The sequence below is a fragment of the Magnolia sinica genome, chromosome 1 (genome assembly GCF_029962835.1).
Source record: "Magnolia sinica isolate HGM2019 chromosome 1, MsV1, whole genome shotgun sequence".
NCBI lineage: Eukaryota > Viridiplantae > Streptophyta > Magnoliopsida > Magnoliales > Magnoliaceae > Magnolia > Magnolia sinica.
The window spans coordinates 72,673,323-72,691,727 of NC_080573.1; the positions used below are offsets into that span (position 1 = coordinate 72,673,323).

Sequence of the window (18,405 nt, forward strand, 5' to 3'; positions counted from 1 at the left end):
CTCTTATTCTTTCTCAAGGTGGGAAGAAATCACTACCAGGTATGTCTCATCTTGACATAAGTAGACATATTTAAGATCAACGGGCAAAGGTTTTAGGTCAAGCTTTGGTGCTTTGAGGCTAGACAGTAAATGCATTACATTGGTTTGATAAAGTTTCAAATTGTCGCCTCCACCTGTTAACTTCAAGTACCAGCGCAGCATCAAGTAAGGCATCCATCTCCCTAATCATGTCATAATCTAAATTAGGGGAGTGGGCCAAGCACATCTCTAGAGGGTCAGAGTATAGAGTCAAAAGTGCTCTATCTTTTACGAAAGAATCAATCATATTAATGTCATGGGTATCGTCAATATCCTCTGATTGTTTGCTTGTATTGAAAAAAATGTTGAGCTCTAATGTCATATTCTTGAAAGATAAATTCATTACTCCATTCCTATAATTAATTATGGCATTTGATATAGCTAGGAAAGGGTGACCAAGAATGACGGGAATTTAAGTGCTCGCATCTATGATGGGTTGAGTGTCTAGAACAATAAAATCTACTGGATAGTAGAATTTATCAACCTGGACCAACACATCCTCAATCATCCCTCTCAATACACAGACCGATCGATCGATAAGTTATAATGTGGTCTGGGTGGGTTATAATTCATCTAAACCTTGTTGTTCGTAAACCGGGAAAGGGATCAAATTAACACTTGCCCCTAAGTTAAGAAGTGCAAGCTCAATCCGGTAGTTCCCAATTATATATGTGACGGTTGGGCTACCGAGACTTTGTATTTTTGTGGCACATCTTTCTTGAGGATGGCACTCACTTTTTCCGTCAAAAATATTTTCTTTTGAATATTTTGCTACCTTTTGGTAGTCCATAGATCTTTCAGAAATTGGGCGTATGAATGTGAAATTGCAATAAAACTGCTATTGTAGAAGTATGGAATTAGTCCAAGTGTCCTAGAGGGGGGGTGAATAGGACTTTTCAAAAATTATTTTCTTATAATAACATACAATCTTTATGTAACGCCCTGAAATTCGAGGGTCGAGCATAACTCAGCTCCCGAGTTTCAAAACATCACTTATGCAGCATACTGAATGATGGATGTATGTTGTCTGTATGAGTGCATAAAACATTGAATAGATTAAGCCAAACTGCAAATATAATTTAGGGATAAGTGAAGAACGCAAGCGGAAGACTTAAGAAATATATATGTGTACATGTGCAAATCCCTGAAATATATATACATACCAGGTCATACTACAAGTGTTGCTATCAAAATTACACATCTCAAATTACATCATCTATTCCCAAAAAGAAATCCCAGAGTCCCACGCATTAGAACAAGGCTCACTAGAACCCACCTGAAAATTGCATGAAAGAAAATGCAGCCTCATCATCCTCGAACTCCTGCTCTACCTCAGAGGTCGCATCAACATCTACAACTAAGACAGAGTCTGGTGGGTGTTTAAACACCGCCCCAGGACGTGGGAGTGAGTGATCAACTCAGTGGAACAATAAAGCACGGGTTAACATGTTATCAATTCAATCAAGCAGTAATGATAAAGCAGAACAATCAAACATGTCCTAAGTACTCTTGTTAATGCAAGGATGAATGTAGAATGATGCGTGCCCTCACGCGTACACCCTCAGCGTCTTCATCTTACGTTACGCATGACATCGCCTCAAAGTGCGCCACCTCTTCCAGGCACATGCAATGCGGTGCATGAACATGATTACCAAGTCGTTATTAGTCCTTTTTATACAGCAGGATTGGGAAGCTAAGGTACCTTCCTCATATCACCATCCAAACAGTGATCCATTCTAGGGTCGTCAGTCCTAGACAATCTCATACGATCATATGGTTTTAGGTCGTTACAAAGGGCTCGTCACCAATCAATGCAGGCCTATCATACCTTCGTTACTACAATAAGGCTCGTCACCTCAATGCGGTATCCAGGTATGCTCGAGGTCACTACAAAGGGCTCGTCACCAATCAATGTAGGCCAACAGCACGAATATAGTGTCCCATACCACCATAATCGGCTCACGAGTTTGGTTGCTCACTGGTCACTACGGAGAGGCTCGTCACCCCAGCGTAGGCCGACAGCATGACCACGGATCCCATACCACCATGTCCGACTCATGAGTCTTGCGGATCAAGGTACAACGGTTAACAGGATTTCATCGGTAAGTTTGGTACCCTAAATTCAAACAATAGCATCCATACATGGTGAACAGACATCGGACAATCGGGTTACTTGACGAACTCGACTAGCACGAGCGCACGTTGGGTTGAATGACATAGAGTGCGCAAACACTCCGCGTGGCCAAACCACTGCCGACAACTCTAATACGACTCGGGTTCGTCTAATCACGTCCTACGTGGCGAAAGCAACCTTAGCCACGATCTCAAGGCCGATTACTGATTTCCTGGACTATTCATAGTCCCAAACACATTCCACCACAACAGATATGCATATCAACAATCTAGAATAGTAATGGAGCAACAACTCAAATCATGTGGTATGTAAGCATTTGAAGAGTATCAACTTAACATGGATTCTCGCATAAGTAATACTTGAACTTAAACAACAAGGAATATGACTTGCATGCGGTAAATCATACACATCAATAGGAGTGTTGAGAATCGCTTCTCAACGCCCGCAATTAGGTAAATATATTACACTTTAGATCATTCATACATTTCTACAAACACTTAGAATACATAGGTCAACATACATGACGTATGTTGAAATACACGCATTTGGACAATTCCTTTTACCAAGGAGTTGTCACATATATAGTTAGCATAGGTACACGACAAATAATCATGGCTAATATATGTTCATATTTTATACGTATACGGTACTTCCTACATATACATAGAATACACAAAACTCAATATAACACATCCATATTAGAAACGCAAAATAAACATAGCATTTGGCATGTGAAATCTCATCCATAACAAGAATAAACCATTCACTGGCATTGAAAGCCTTGAAAACCATAACCTATACGATTAAAGTCTGCACCTTAAGCCAGAAATAGAACACCGAACTGATTCAGACGATATGTCTTCGTCAACGGCGACAGGATAACCTAAAGCAAGCATAGAAATGAGATACAACACACATAGACTCTTCTAAGCTCTAAAATAGATTAGGGTTAGGTTCACTTACCCAAGGATGAACTCAGAATCGCCGAAAGAACGATTCAAAAGTGAAGGTTTAAGGATGTAGAGTAATAGGAAAGAATCTAAGATGATTCACCAACTTCTCTCTCACTTTCTCTCTCTTTTCCTCTCTCTTTCTTAGCTAGGGTTAGGAAATTCGTATGGAAAAGAGAGTTAGGGTTTTAAGGTCTATATATAGGCCTAACATTGATGAAAATAACCCCAAGGCCAAGGTATACTTAGGTTATAACCAAAGCAGGCTTCTCTCGATCCAACGGAGTACTTCTGGTGGGCCTTTTTCCACGAGAGGTCAGACTTAAGCTCACTGACCATGGATCTAGGTCAGGCTGAGTTTTCGTACCGATCGGATCTACAGATTAGCTGTGGCGGACCACACACAATTCAACAGTCACCGAAACTCGATCAGGTCCACAAGCACTATGACATGCCTGGGTCATCTTCCCTGATCCGAGGGTGAAATTGGGTCAGAATCCAACGGTCAGATTGCTTAAAATCGTCGCGCAAGTGACACGACTCAGATTTCATAAAATCACATTTAATTTCTCACCGTTCTCACACTCTTCACTCCAGACTCAATCAAATCGACCCAGAACATCACATGGACTTGATTTTTGAGGTGATGGTCAAGTCCAACATGGTGACCACAATTGCCTAAGATCATCGCTATCGGACTTTCGACGAGCGGTCCAGGTCCGATCCAGAACTTTCAAAAATTTCCAAGAGCAACTGGATTTAGCGATGAATCTCAGATTTCAGAGTAACCTAGCGCTAATGATTCTACAGGTTTTGTGTCATGCAGATCCAATTTAAAGTGATTGATGCAAATTTCATAAGCAATCGAGTTTAGTGCTAATAACCCCAATAAGCTTCTAAGGAAAATAGAGGTAGTACTCGGGTCTTGGCATAAAATTTTTCGGGTCATTACAATCTACCCCCCTTAAAGAAAATTTCATCCTCGAAATTCATACCTTCTCATATTCCTCAAGGATCTGAGGGTAGCTCTTTCTGACCTCAGCTTAGGATTCCCAAGTAGCCTCTTCTTCACTATGATGCGTTCATAGAACTTTCACAAGAGGGATGACCTTGCTACGCAATACCTGCTCCTTCCTGTCTAGAATACGCGTCGGTCGCAGTACATATGTGGCATCCTCTCTCAACTGCACCTGCTCCCAACTGATAATATGAGAAGGATCAGGAACGTACTTCTTCAGCATAGAAACATGAAATACGTTATGCACGCCCGCAAGAGGTGTGGGCAAAGCAAGGCGGTATGCTACCGCTCCCACTCGATCCAGAATTTGAAATGGACCAATAAATCTCGGTGTGAGCTTTCCCTTCTTACCGAACTGCAGAACTCCCTTCATAGGAGAGACCTTAAGAAAAACATGGTCTCCAACCTCAAACTCAAGCGGTCGCCGCCTCGAATCAGAGTAACTCTTCTGCCTACTCTGGGCTGTCAGAAGTCGACTTCGAATAATGTCAACTTTCTCTGAAGTCGCCTGCACCAACTCCTAGCTAATCAAACTACGCTCTCCAACTTCTGCCCAGCAATGTGGTGCTCTGCACGAGCGACCATACAACGCCTCATAGGGAGCCATGCCGATACTCGCCTAGAAACTGTTATTATACGCAAACTCTGCATACTGGAGATAATCATCCCAACTGTCCTTAAAATCCAAAACACAAGCTCGCAACATGTCTTCCAGGATCTGATTCACACGTTCCGTCTGCCCATCTGTCTGCGGATGAAACGCGGTGCTGAACTTCAATTTCACACCCATCGCTTCCTGGATAGGAGTCCAAAAGATAGATGTGAAACGCGTGTCTCTGTCAGACATAATCTCCAAGGGAACTCCATGTAGACGCACAATCTCCTTGATATACAATCTAGCTAACTCGTCTGTAGAGTTTGTGACTCTGATCGGTAAGAGATGAGCCGACTTCGTCAATCGGTCGACGATCACCCAAATAGAGTCATGTCCCTTCTTCGTTCTCGGCAACCCAGAAATAAAGTCCATAGAGATGAAGTCCCACTTCCATTCTGCTATGGGCATGGGCTGCAGCAGCACAGGAGGTCGGTGATGCTCTGCCTTGACCTGCTGGCATGTGAGACAACGAGATACAAACTCAGCAATGTGAACCTTCATGTTGTCCCACCAATAAGATCTTCTCATATCCAGATACATCTTCGTGCTACCTAGATGCATCGTAAGCTTAGTACTATGGGCTAACTCGAGATCCTCCCGTCTCAAGTCAGGAATGTCTGGGACACATAGCCGGCCATGAAAACGTAGGCCCCCATCTGAACCAACACTCCACTCGGAGTTCTCAGCTGTACTAACCCGCTTTCTCATCTCGCCAAAAGCTCATCATCTGCCTGAGCTGCAACGATCTTCTCGTCAATGAGGGGTTGTACATGAATGTGTGCGATAACCTCATACGGCTCTTCCACTGTAAGCTTCTACTCAAAGTCTCGCACAAACTTCAACATGTCCCATTCTGCTATCATCAGCGGAGCCGCAAACTCTATAGCCTTCTTGCGACTTAACGCATCTGCCACAAGGTTCGCCTTGCCCGGATGGTAAGAAACATCGAACTTAAAGTCTTTCAATGTTTTCATCCACCGGCGCTGCTCATATTCAAGTCACGCTGCTTGAAAATATACTTAAGGCTCTTGTGATCACAAAAGAGCTCGAACTCCTCTCCGTAGAGGTAATGTCTCCAAAGCTTTAATGCGAAAATGACAGCTGCCAACTCCAAGTCGTGTGTAGGGTAATTCTCTTCGTGTTTCCTCAACTGTCTTGAAGCATAAGCAATCACCCTGTCCTTCTGCATAAAGATACAACCTAGGCCAACGCAAGAGGCATCAGTATATATCGTATACTTAACCCCTTGCTCTGACAATACTAGCACAGGGGCGGACGTCAACTTGTCCTTCAGCTCTTGAAAAGCTACCTCCGCCCTCTCATTCCAAGCAAACTTCAAATCTTTCCGTGTCAACTGCGACAACGGTCTGGCTATCTTCGAGAAGTCTCGTATGAAGCGTCGATAATAGCCTGCTAGACCCAGAAAGCTCCTTACCTCAGTAACTGAACCAGGCTGCTTCCAATCCTGAACTGCAGCTACCTTAGCAAGATCGACAACTATCCCTTCCTTGGACTCCACATGTCCCAGGAACTTGACTTCCTCTTTTCAGAAATCACACTTCTTGAACTGCGCAAAAAGCTGATTCTCCCTAAGAGTATCCAAAACCGCTCTTAAGTGTTCCTCGTGCTCTTCCCGACTCGCAGAATAAATCAAAATGTCATTGATAAAGACAATGATGAATCGGAACGAGAATGGTCGAAACACCCTGTTCATCAGATCCATGAACACGGCCGGTGCTTTCGTAAGACCGAACGACATCACGAGAAACTCATAGTGACCGAAGCTAGTCCTGAAAGCGGTCTTCTGCACGTCCTCATTCTTGACGCGCAACTGGTGATACCCTAACTGCAGATCAACCTTCGAAAAGTACCGTGCCCCCTTCAACTGATCAAACAGATCATCAATCCTGGGCAAAGGGTACTTATTCTTCACAGTTACCAGATTCAACCTGCGATAATCAATACATAATCGCAAGGAACCATCTTTCTTCTTCACAAACAAGACAGGTGCTCCCCAAGGAGACACACTAGGCCGAATAAAGCCCAAATCCAACAAACTATCTATCTGCTTCCTCAATTCCTCCATTTCACTTGGAGGCATACAATAGGTGGGCAAAGAAATGGGCGCCACACCAGGCATGAGATCGATAGTAAAATCAATCTCGTGCTGAGGAGGTAATCCAGGAATCGACTCAAACACATCTTCAAACTCCCGAACTATAGGCGTGCTTTCAAACGCCGATTCAGCCATACTCTCCAACAGAGAAGTATAATAATCAAGGCGAAAAGGGAGACTGACCTGAGCAGGGAAAGTAACTGTCTCGCCCTCAGGTCCATGAATTGTCATCGACCTTGCTTCACAATCAATCTCTGCTCGCATCCTCGTGAGTCAATCCATACCCATAATAACATCGTAATGGAAAAGAGGTGCGACAAAAAAATCAACAAGAATCGATCCACTTCCAAGATCAATCAAACAATCCAAACAACGCTTATTCATAGCAGAGGAGATCCCCGTAGCGGTAGTGAGCATCACTCCTTTTATAGAAATAGTGCTCAAACTCAGATGCCTAACTGCCGCATATGATATAAGAGCGGTAGTGGACCCTATATCCACCAACATAGAAACGGGAATACCTTCAATATGTGTTGTAACCTCAAAGGATCTCAGCACCAAGTCAGACATAGGCACTTCAGCTGAGAGCGCATGAACTCGAGCCTTCTGCTGACGATTCGGCGGAGGAACCATGGGCCGCTGAGGTGGCCTGAAGCTAGGTACAGCAGGTCTGAAGGATGGATGAGCTGGCGCAGAACGAAGAGGTGGTGGTGAAATAACCTGAGGCATCGGACGGCTGATCCTTTGCAGTGGAGTAAAACCACTAGCCCGCATACGTGAAAAGTAAAAATGATCCAAATGCCCCATCTTCCCACAGTATGAACAGCGAAGATCATCACGCATCTGCTAAGCGGGCAGCGCTGATCTCCTAGGAGGAGAATCTGCCCGGGGCCTCTTGCCGAGAAAAGGTGCACTCTGAAAGTCAGGTCGTGGCCTAGGAACCATAGGTGCTCGCAAAAGGGATGACCTGTCCCCGTCTTGCACTGCTCGCAAGGACATGCTCACCAACTCCACATAGGAAGAATGCTAGCACAGCATATCTTCGATCGGATCTCAGGCCTCAATCCCTTAGAAAAATGCCGCATCCTCATCGGCTGATTGCTCAGAATCAAGGGAGCATAGCGACCTAGCTCAGTGAACCGGTTCTCATATTCCGTCACCGACATCCCTCCCTGGCGGAAGCGAAGGAACTCACTCTCCTTCTCATGTCGGTACGTAATCGGGAAATACTTCTCGTGGAAGCGTGCCTCAAACACCTGCCACGACCACTTATATCCTTCCTCGACAGTGTGAAGAACACTATCCCACCATAGACTGGCCTCCTTCTCAAACATGAAGGAGGCAAGCTCGACCTGCTCAACCTCTGAACAGTGCAGCGGTCTCAGCATCTTAGAGATGCGATCAATCTAGTACTCGGCCTCCTCGGGTCTATGAGAACCAGCAAGTGTGGGAGGTCGTAAATGCTGGAATCGCTCAAAAGTGCCGCTCGCACTAGCGCTCCCAGATGGGGGCATAGGTGAAGTAAGTGGAGTCGCCCCCACTGACTGAGCAAAGATGCGAGCCATGGAAGACAGGAACTGCTGCTGCTGCTGCTGAATCTGCTGCTGCTACATCAACAGCATCATCTGCTCAAACCTATCAGAAGGCGGAACAGATGAAGATGCACGGCTCGGCTCAGGAACCGAAGGCGTGACAGGAGGAGCCATAGGTGTCGGCCCAACACCATCAGAAGGGCCCGACTGTGGATCCGTCTGGCTATCGCTCAGGGGAGGAACCCCGACAAGCGACTCAACTAAGGAGAGACAGGCCGAAGTCTTCGAACCCTTAGGAGGCATACCTTACATTCAACAGAGGATGCAACCTGTAAGATTCAACATCCACATAATCCACCCACATAGCATTCACAGCACAACTTCAAAGATAAACAACATGCATTCCATTTAACAAAATTTATCGCAATACAAGTAGTGCAGCATTACATGAATCACAACAGGGAAGTATGTGAACTAAACATCTAAAACTTCAAACAACAACAAACAACTTCCAACTACAAAGCCAACAACGGCTATACATAGAAAGAAAATAACAAACAAAGTAAAGGACGATCACAACGACAACTACTCGTCGAAATCAGGAGATGGAGGCAGGGCACCCTTATCCTGCAAGCAACACAGGATAGACTTCAGAGTTCGAGTCTCCTTCTTGAACTTATGCTTCACAAGGCCTCGAAGATCCATGATATCCTGGCGTAGAACAACCTGCCCTTCCTCAAGCCGAGCGATACGGGCATCCCTGGCAGCCTGATCTGCGCTCTGTTCTGGTGCCACAGGAGGAGAGCTCTCACTCATATCCTGTGCCTCTACCTCTTCCTCATCCTGCTCTGTTTCTACTTCAATCTCAGCTCCACCGTCAGCATAACTCTCATCCTCATCACTCTCTAACTTATCCTCACTCTCTGAGGCCTATCGACGAGGACCAATCTCCATCTGCTTAAGGGTCGTCAGATTAATATGACGAATAGGTACCGGCTTTTCTGCCCCAAGCCTATAGCCAAACTCATGTGCAAGCTTACAAATGGCGGCCAAATGGAAGCGATTCGGTCCTCCTAGTCGAACGAGCGATAAAGATAATCTGACGCAAGATGTACGTCGGCACACATAACTTCGCTCCTTGCCCCACCTGATACAGAAAATCTACCATCAGGCACGTACACTCGCTGCGGTTGCTCCACCTTGGATATACATTGAACGTACACATGTGGTGAAGCAAGCAGAAGTCGTCCGTCATGTTGGTAGCTAGAAGACTTCTATGAGGCTGCCATTCGACTAGACGACCACACAAGAACCGGGTGCGATGATCCCTCTCGCGCATACTGTTCAAATTCTTCTCACTAGCAAGCACCTCACCAAGTGGCAGATTCAGGAGTCGGGATATCAAAGCGATGTTGATCGTGGCCTCCCGACCGCTACCACAAGGAATCTTGAACTACAGAGGATCCAGCGACGGATCATGAATGTTGGCATAAAAAGCTCGAACAGTGCTTGCATTGGCGCGATACTCGCCCTCAAACAAGGGACACCAACCAGCTTCTTTCAGGTGCTCCAACAACAGAAACTCGCCAAATAGCCGCGGATCAACATGAGCCTTAAAAAGGACCTTACGACCTTCATAGACTCCATGAGATAATTCCGCCAACAGGGTTCTTCCAATGGGAGCTCGAGGATCAAGGTCCTGCTTGGTCTGAAATTCATGGATGGCGGTCGTGCTCGCGGTGGCACCTCTCGGCCTCCGTGCACGGGTTGAGCGGCTAAGCCCGGCTTCATCCACGAGCACTCTCTTCTTCCCCATCAAAGAAAGAAGGGTAAAGATGGAAAATATGGTCATGATAAACTCGAAGAGGGCCAGGAAAATGAGAGAAATGGGAGAAATAGGAAGGATGGTGAAGCTTCCACACACTTGAGCTCCCAAAGGAGGATTTGAGAGCCCAAATGAGAAGAAAAGGAAGTGTAAACAGCAATGGGGGTGAGGGTTTGAGATGGGTTAGATGGGTGTGCACGAAAATGGAAGAAGAAGAAGATTTGGGGAGAGATTTGGTGGAGCTTTGGGAGGAACTTGAAGAAAATGAGAGCTAGGGAGGGTGATTTGTTAAGGAAGTAGGGCTTAGAAAAGGATATAACCGAGCAACCATGGAGGAGTGGGCCACACTAGGCCCCATGGGCGTCGGCCCAAGCCGGCCCACCCGGCTTGGCCCGTTGGGAGGCGAGGGCTCGCCGAACCGGCGAGGACATCGCCGGTCTCTGGACCGTCCGACGATGGCTCGCCGTTTAGGCGAGGTCCTCATGGCCCCTAAGCTCTAGAATGATGTGAGCCCCCTGGGTCCCCCTGGAAATGCCCCGATCGGCCCCTTTGTCCGATTCGACACCTATCGGGCCATTAGAGTTAAAATTTGATACAAACTGAGGTTTCTTGACAACTGAAGGGTGGAGATGGGATGATAAACTATCTAGACTCATTAATACATAGTCTAGAAGAGATTTTGGGTCGCTGTGTGTGATCAAGAGAGAGCACAGACTCGATCTCGGAGATCATTTTCAGTAAACTTTCGCCAATAGAAGCAACGGGACACAAACACACAATCAACAATAAACTCACACCCAAATACACAAAAGTGGCAACAGCGTGCAGTGTGTGACCATAACCCAGGTCTGGTTTAATCCAATTCATGCTCTGATACCAACTTATAATGCCCTGAAATTCGGGGGTCGAGCATAACTAAGCTCCCAAGTTTCAAAACATCACTTATGCAACATATTGAATGATGGATGTATGTTGTCTGTATGAGTGCATAAAACATGGAATAGATTAAGCCAAACTGCAAATATAATTTAGGGATAAGTGAAGAATGCAAGTGGAAGACTTACGAAATATATGTGTGTACATGTGCAAATCCCTGAAATATATATACATACCAGGTCATACTACAAGTGTTACTATCAAAATTACACGTATCAAATTACATCATCTATTCCCAAAAAGAAATCCTAGAGTCCCACACATCAGAACAAGGCTCACTAGAACCCGCCTGAAAACTGCATGAAAGAAAATGTAGCCTCATTATCCTCGAACTCCTGCTCTGCCTCAGAGGTTGCATCAACATCTGCAACTAAGACAGAGTCTGGTGGGTGTTTAAACACCGCCCCAGGACGTGGGAGTGAGTGATCAACTCAGTGGAACAATAAAGCACAGGTTAACATGTTATCAATTCAATCAAGCAGTAATAATAAATCAGAACAATCAAACATGTCCTAAGTACTCTTGTTAATGCAAGGATGAATGTAGAATGATGCATGCCCTCACGCGTATACCCTCAGCGTCTTCATCTTACGTTACGCATGACATCGCCTCAAAGTGCGCCACCTCTTCCAGGCACATGCAATGCGGTGCATGAACATGATTACCAAGTCGTTATTAGTCCTTTTCATACAGCAGGATTGGGAAGCTAAGGTACCTTCCTCATATCACCATCTAAACAGTGATCCATTCTAGGGTCATCAGTCCTAGACAATCTCATACGATCATATGGTTTTAGGTCGTTGCAAAGGGCTCATCACCAATCAATGCACGCCTATCATACCTTCGTTACTACAATAAGGCTCGTCACCTCAATGCGGTATCCAGGTATGCTCGAGGTCACTACAAAGGGCTCGTCACCAATCAATGTAGGCCGACAGCACGAATATAGTGTCCCATACCACCATAATCGGCTCACGAGTTTGGTTGCTCACTGGTCACTATGGAGAGACTCGTCACCCCAGCGTAGTCCAACAACACGACCACGGTGTCCCATACCACCATGTCTAGCTCATGAGTCTTAGCGGATCAAGGTACAATGGTTAACAGGATTTCATCGATAAGTTTGGTACCCTAGATTCAAACAATAGCGTCCATACATGGTGAACAGACATTGCACAATCGGGTTACTTGACGAACTCGACTAACACGAGCGCATGTTGGGTTGAACGACATAGAGTGCGCAAACACTCCGCGTGGCCAAACCACTGCCGACAACTCTAATACGACTCGGGTTCGTCTAATCACGTCCTACGTGGCAAAAGCAACCTCAGCCACGATCTCAAGGCCGATTACTGATTTTCTAGACTATTCATAGTTCCAAACACATTCCACCACAACAGATATGCATATCAACAATCTAGAATAGTAATGGAGCAACAACTCAAATCATGTGGTATGTAAGCATTTGAAGAGTATCAACTTAACATGGATTCTCGCATAAGTAATACTTGAACTTAAACAACAAGGAATATGACTTGCATGCGGTAAATCATACACATCAATAGGAGTGTTGAGAATCGCTTCTCAACGCCCGCAATTAGGTAAATATATTACACTTTAGATCATTCATACATTTCTACAAACACTTAGAATACATAGGTCAACATACATGACGTATGTTGAAATACACGCATTTGGACAATTCCTTTTACCAAGGAGTTGTCACATATACAGTTAGCATAGGTACACGACAAATAATCATGGCTAATACATGTTCATATTTTATACGTATACGGTACTTCCTACATATACATAGAATACACAAAACTCAATATAACACATCCATATTAGAAACGCAAAATAAACATAGCATTTGGCATGTGAAATCTCATCCATAACAAGAATAAACCATAACCTATACGATTAAAGTCCGCACCTTAAGCCAGAAATAGAACACCGAACTGATTCAGACGATATGTCTTCGTCAACGGCGACAGGATAACCTAAAGCAAGCATAGAAATGAGATACAACACACATAGACTCTTCTAAGCTCTAAAACAGATTAGGGTTAGGTTCACTTACCCAAGGATGAACTCAGAATCGCCGGAAGAACGATTCAAAAGTGAAGGTTTAAGGATGTAGAGTAATAGGAAAGAATCTAAGATGATTCACCAACTTCTCTCTCACTTTCTCTCTCTTTTCCTCTCTCTTTCTTAGCTAGGGTTAGGAAATTCGTATGGAAAAGAGAGTTAGGGTTTTAAGGTCTATATATAGGCCTAACATTGATGAAAATAACCCCAGGGCCAAGGTATACTTAGGTTATAACCAAAGCAGGCTTCTCTCGATCCAACGGAGCACTTCTGGTGGGCCTTTTTCCACGAGAGGTCAGACTTAAGCTCACTAACCATGGATCTAGGTCAGGCTGAGTTTTCGTACCGATCGGATCTACAGATCAGCTGTGGCGGACCACACATAATTCAACAGTCACTGAAACTCGATCAGGTCCACAAGCACTATGACATGCCTGGGCCATCTTCCCTGATCCGAGGGTGAAATTGGGTCAGAATCCAATGGTCAGATTGCTTAAAATCGTCACGCAAGTGACACGACTCAGATTTCATAAAATCACATTTAATTTCTCACCGTTCTCACACTCTTCACTCCAGACTCAATCAAATCGACCCAGAACATCACATGGACTTGATTTTTGAGGTGATGGTCAAGTCCAACATGGTGACCACAATTGCCTAAGATCATCGCTATCGGACTTTCGACGCGCGGTCCAGGTCCGATCCAGAACTTTCAAAAATTTCCAAGAGCAACTGGATTTAGCGATGAATCTCAGATTTTAGAGTAACCTAGCGCTAATGATTCTACAGGTTTTGTGTCATGCAGATCCAATTTAAAGTGATTGATGCAAATTTCATAAGCAATCGAGTTTAGCGCTAATAACCCCAATAAGCTTCTAAGGAAAATAGAGGTAGTACGTGGGTCTTGGCACAAAATTTTTCGGGTCATTACACTTTAACCAAGATAAGTAAGGTAAAGTAACTATATGGCTTCCAAGCCAATAGAGGATCCAAACACATAGGCTACACAAGATTTATATGTAAAGTAACTAGCCTATGAAGATAGTACATGTGAGAGTGTGTGGGATGTGATTCCTATCAATGCTTAGACATTCACTTAATCATGTATCATAATAATCATATGATAAACATAACCATAATTAGATCAATGCACAAAGAGCAATACCAAGCACAATCATGGTTTTAAATCAGGTTAACCATGAACTTTCACAACCTACACAAGGTTAACAAAGAGCCTACACAAGGCAACCTTAATGCCTACACAAGGTGACAAGTCCTACACAAGGACACAACTTGGAGCCTACACGAGGCAACATATGCCTACACAAGACAACACGTCCTACATAAGGACAATACTAGGAGCCTACACAAGGCAACATGTCCTACACAGGGACAATACTAGAAGCCCACACAAGATAATACGTCCTACATAAGGACAACATATTCTCCTGTCGGATGCCTACAAAAAGGTCTTAGCGAGTTTGTCACTCAAACTCTAAATCACAATCCTATACAAGGAAAGGGCTTTAGACTCGACGGGTTCTGTATACTTACAAATAAGTGAGTGAGCCCCTTTCCACACAATTTGAAGATGATCTTCTTTGTTAATGAAGAGTTTTCAGCTCCCTTGAACCACAACCGCTTATGATGCTCCAAGCAATGTTCCGAGGTTATGAGGTTTAGGGTTTGGACCTATCTTCTCTATTAAATGATATGAGTTAAATACCTCGAGAAGATTCCTATGAGAAAGCATTCAAGAGTTCCAACACAATGATTTACCTTTAAAAAGTGCTACTGGAAACTTAATGAATTTCAGAGTTCATAATTTAATCCAAGTAAAGAAGATGACATTGAATGCATGTGCTATGGATTGAATGATGAACTATTATAGGAAAGAAGGCTTGAGGATGAGGGTATAATTTATTACAATAAGTCTCTCAAGATTCCTTCAATTCTTGCTTATTTTACTAATAAGCAACCCATGGGTATTTATAAAGAAGAATCTCAATGGTAAAAAAAGGGCGAAAATTTTGACATTGTCGATGTTATCGAATGGTCTTCGATTTCATTAAAATTTGAACTTCGATGTTATCAGGCCTTCTTTGATTGCATCGACTACCTACACTGCTTGTGGTTATGCGCCTTTATAAAAAAAATCATACTGAAAATCCTCCTTGTAGGATTCCAGTATCAGAATCTGACATATGGGTGCCAGGAGCTGAGAATGGGGTACTACGAAGGTTGTCAATGCCAGATTTAGCGATCGAAAATTCTATGAGGCCAGTTTCTGAGTTTAGGGCGTGACATCCCTTATGCTCAATGAGAGTAGAGATAAGCATACTCCCCTATTCCTGCTCAAGGTGGGAAAAAATCACCACCGAGTATGTCTCACCTTGACCTAAATATACATATTTTAAATCAGAGGGTAAAGGTTTTAGGTCAAGCTTCGGTGCCTTGAGGTTAGACAGTAGAGGCACTACATCAGTTTGGGGTAATTCTTCAAATTGTGGCCTCCATCGATTAACTTTAAGTACCAACATAGTATCCAACATGGTTCCCATGTCCCTAATCACATCATCATCTAAATAATGGGAATGTGTCAGGCACATCTCTAGAGGGTCAAAGAATAAGGTCAGAAAAGCTCTATCTTCCATGAAAGAGTCAATCAGGTTAATATCATAGGAATCGTCATCTTCCTCTAAGTGTTGGCCTGTATTTAAAAATATATTTAACTCCAATGTCATATTTCCAAAAGACAAACTCATGACTCCATTCCTGCAATTAATGATTGCATTTGATATGGCAAGGAATGGGCGACCAAGAATGATAGGAATTTGAGTGCTCATGTTCACAATGGGTTGAGTGTCCAAGATGATAAAATCTACCGGGTAGTAGAATTTATCAACCTGGACCAACACATCCTCAATTATCCCTCTTGGTACACGAACTGAGTGATCGACAAGTTGTAATGTGGTTCGAGTGGGTTTTAATTCACCTAAATCTAGTTGTTCATAGACCGAGTAAGGGATCAAATTTACGCTCACTCCTAAGGTAAGAAATGTATGCTCAATCCGGTAATTCCCAATTACACAAGCAATGGTTGGGCTACCGGGATCTTTATATTTATGTGTAACATCTTGCTTCAAGATAGCACTCACTTTTTCTGTTAAAAATATTTTTTTTTTGAATATTTTACCGTCTTTGGTCGTACACAAGTCTTTCAAAAATTTAGCATATGAAGGTACTTGTTTAACGGCATCCAGTAGAGGAATATTGTCCTTCACTTGTTTCGGCACCTCTAAAATGTCCTGAGAGTTAGAAAGAGGTTTTGGTGCAATCAACCGTTGGGGAAATGGAACAATTGGCTTACCTTGAGGTTTCGGTTCTAACTCATGCGGAGTGTTGCTAAGTCTATCAGCTTCATCTATTTTCGGGTCCTTGGACTTTTCAGCCCTTACCGGAATAGATTTGTCAATTGTTTTTCCACTCCTAAGAGTGGTGATAGACTTAGCTTGCTCCATTTGATTTGAAGAGTTGGGTCGCTAACTTCATATTGTTATTTTGGATTGAGAAGAGGTTGAGCTGGAAGGTTTCCCTTTTCCCCAATCGCATTTTTTGTCTCAAGCCCTTGTAAGGCCTTTGTAAGGTCTTGAAAAGCTTGTAGCATACCCTGATTGAAACGCTCTTGATTTTGAAGATGCTTTAAAACCGAATCCTCTTGAGGTTTCCCATGATTTAGAATTTGATTGGGGAATCCTTGAGGAATAGTAGTTTGTCCATTCCTCCAACTAAATTTTGGATGATTTCTCCAACTAGGATTGTATGTATTTGAAGTGGATCCACTAAAAAGGTCTTTGGTAATTGTTCACGGCATTAGATTGCTCATTCAGTACCTCTTGAAAAGTGGGTATTGTTGGACAATTTTCAATTGTGTGAATGTTGCTAGCAAAAATACCGCAAACAGTTTCTATAGCCTTATCCTTCTTTTGTTCCATGGCTGCGAGTTTTCTTGTGAGATTAGCTACTTTAGCATTCATTTCATCATCCTCTTTCAAAAGATAAATTCCACCCCTCTCCTTTAATTGAGTAGGCCTAGAAGTGGTGCTTGATTTTAAGGAGGTGTCCCATGATTGTGTGTTTTTAACAAGCTCGTCAAAATAATCCCACACATCATCGACCTCTTTGTTCATGAATTCCCCATTGTACATTGTCTTAACCATTTGGCGCATGGAAGAAGTCAGCCCATGGTAAAAAAAAAAAAAAAAACTTGTAATTCGTCAAGTTTCAAAACCATGTTGTGGGCATGAATTGACAAGATCCTTGAACCGCTCCCAACATTGGAAGAATATTTCATCTTCCTTTTAGACAAAGTTCATGATCGATTTTCTAAAGGTGTTCGTCTTATAATATGGGAAAATTTTCTTTATGAACTCCCTTGTCATGTCGTTCCATCTGCTAATAGATTGTGGAGCATGTCTTAACTTTCTCTTTTAAGGAGAAGGGAAAGAGTTTCAGCCTAACCGTGTCCTTAGACATGCTCGGGAAATATAGAGTGACTATGAACTCATCAAACTCTTTCATGTATAAATATGGATTTTCATATTCAAGTCCATGGAATTTGGGAAGGAGTTGGATCACCCCTGGCTTGATACCATTATGTCCTATTTTTTCTGGAAAAACTATGCATGAAGGTGTGCTCACCCCAACCGGTTGTAAATAATCTCATAAAGTAAGAGGTGGGGGTACTTGATGCACCTCATTCTCATCCTGGATTTCCTCAACCCTAGGTTAAGATGATTTGGAGGTTGATTGGTCATTTGATTGGCAGCCGTAACTTCAGTTAACTTTGTGGATCTCGAGTGGTGTCTAATCCTGTGATGGATAGATAAACCCTCAACCAATCCTCCTTCACTTAAGAAACGTCGAGTGTTATCACGGACCCACTTGAGCATGAAACACTCTCAGCCCTTAATTTCGAAATCTAACCTAAACTTAAAAGGAAAGAGGGAAATAGGAATCTAGAAATAGAAATAGAGAGAATTAGAAAGAAGTTTCCAAATTAAAAGTTTC

The 18,405-nt window shown here is 43.4% G+C and overlaps 1 non-coding gene across 1 annotated transcript; it reads left to right on the plus strand.

The window, feature by feature from the left end:
- Positions 1–17,622: 17,622 nt before the first annotated feature.
- LOC131222607 (small nucleolar RNA R71) lies at positions 17,623–17,729 on the plus strand. The gene has a single exon (XR_009160127.1). It is a non-coding gene; the product is annotated as a small nucleolar RNA R71 (small nucleolar RNA).
- The last annotated feature ends 676 nt before the right edge of the window (positions 17,730–18,405 follow it).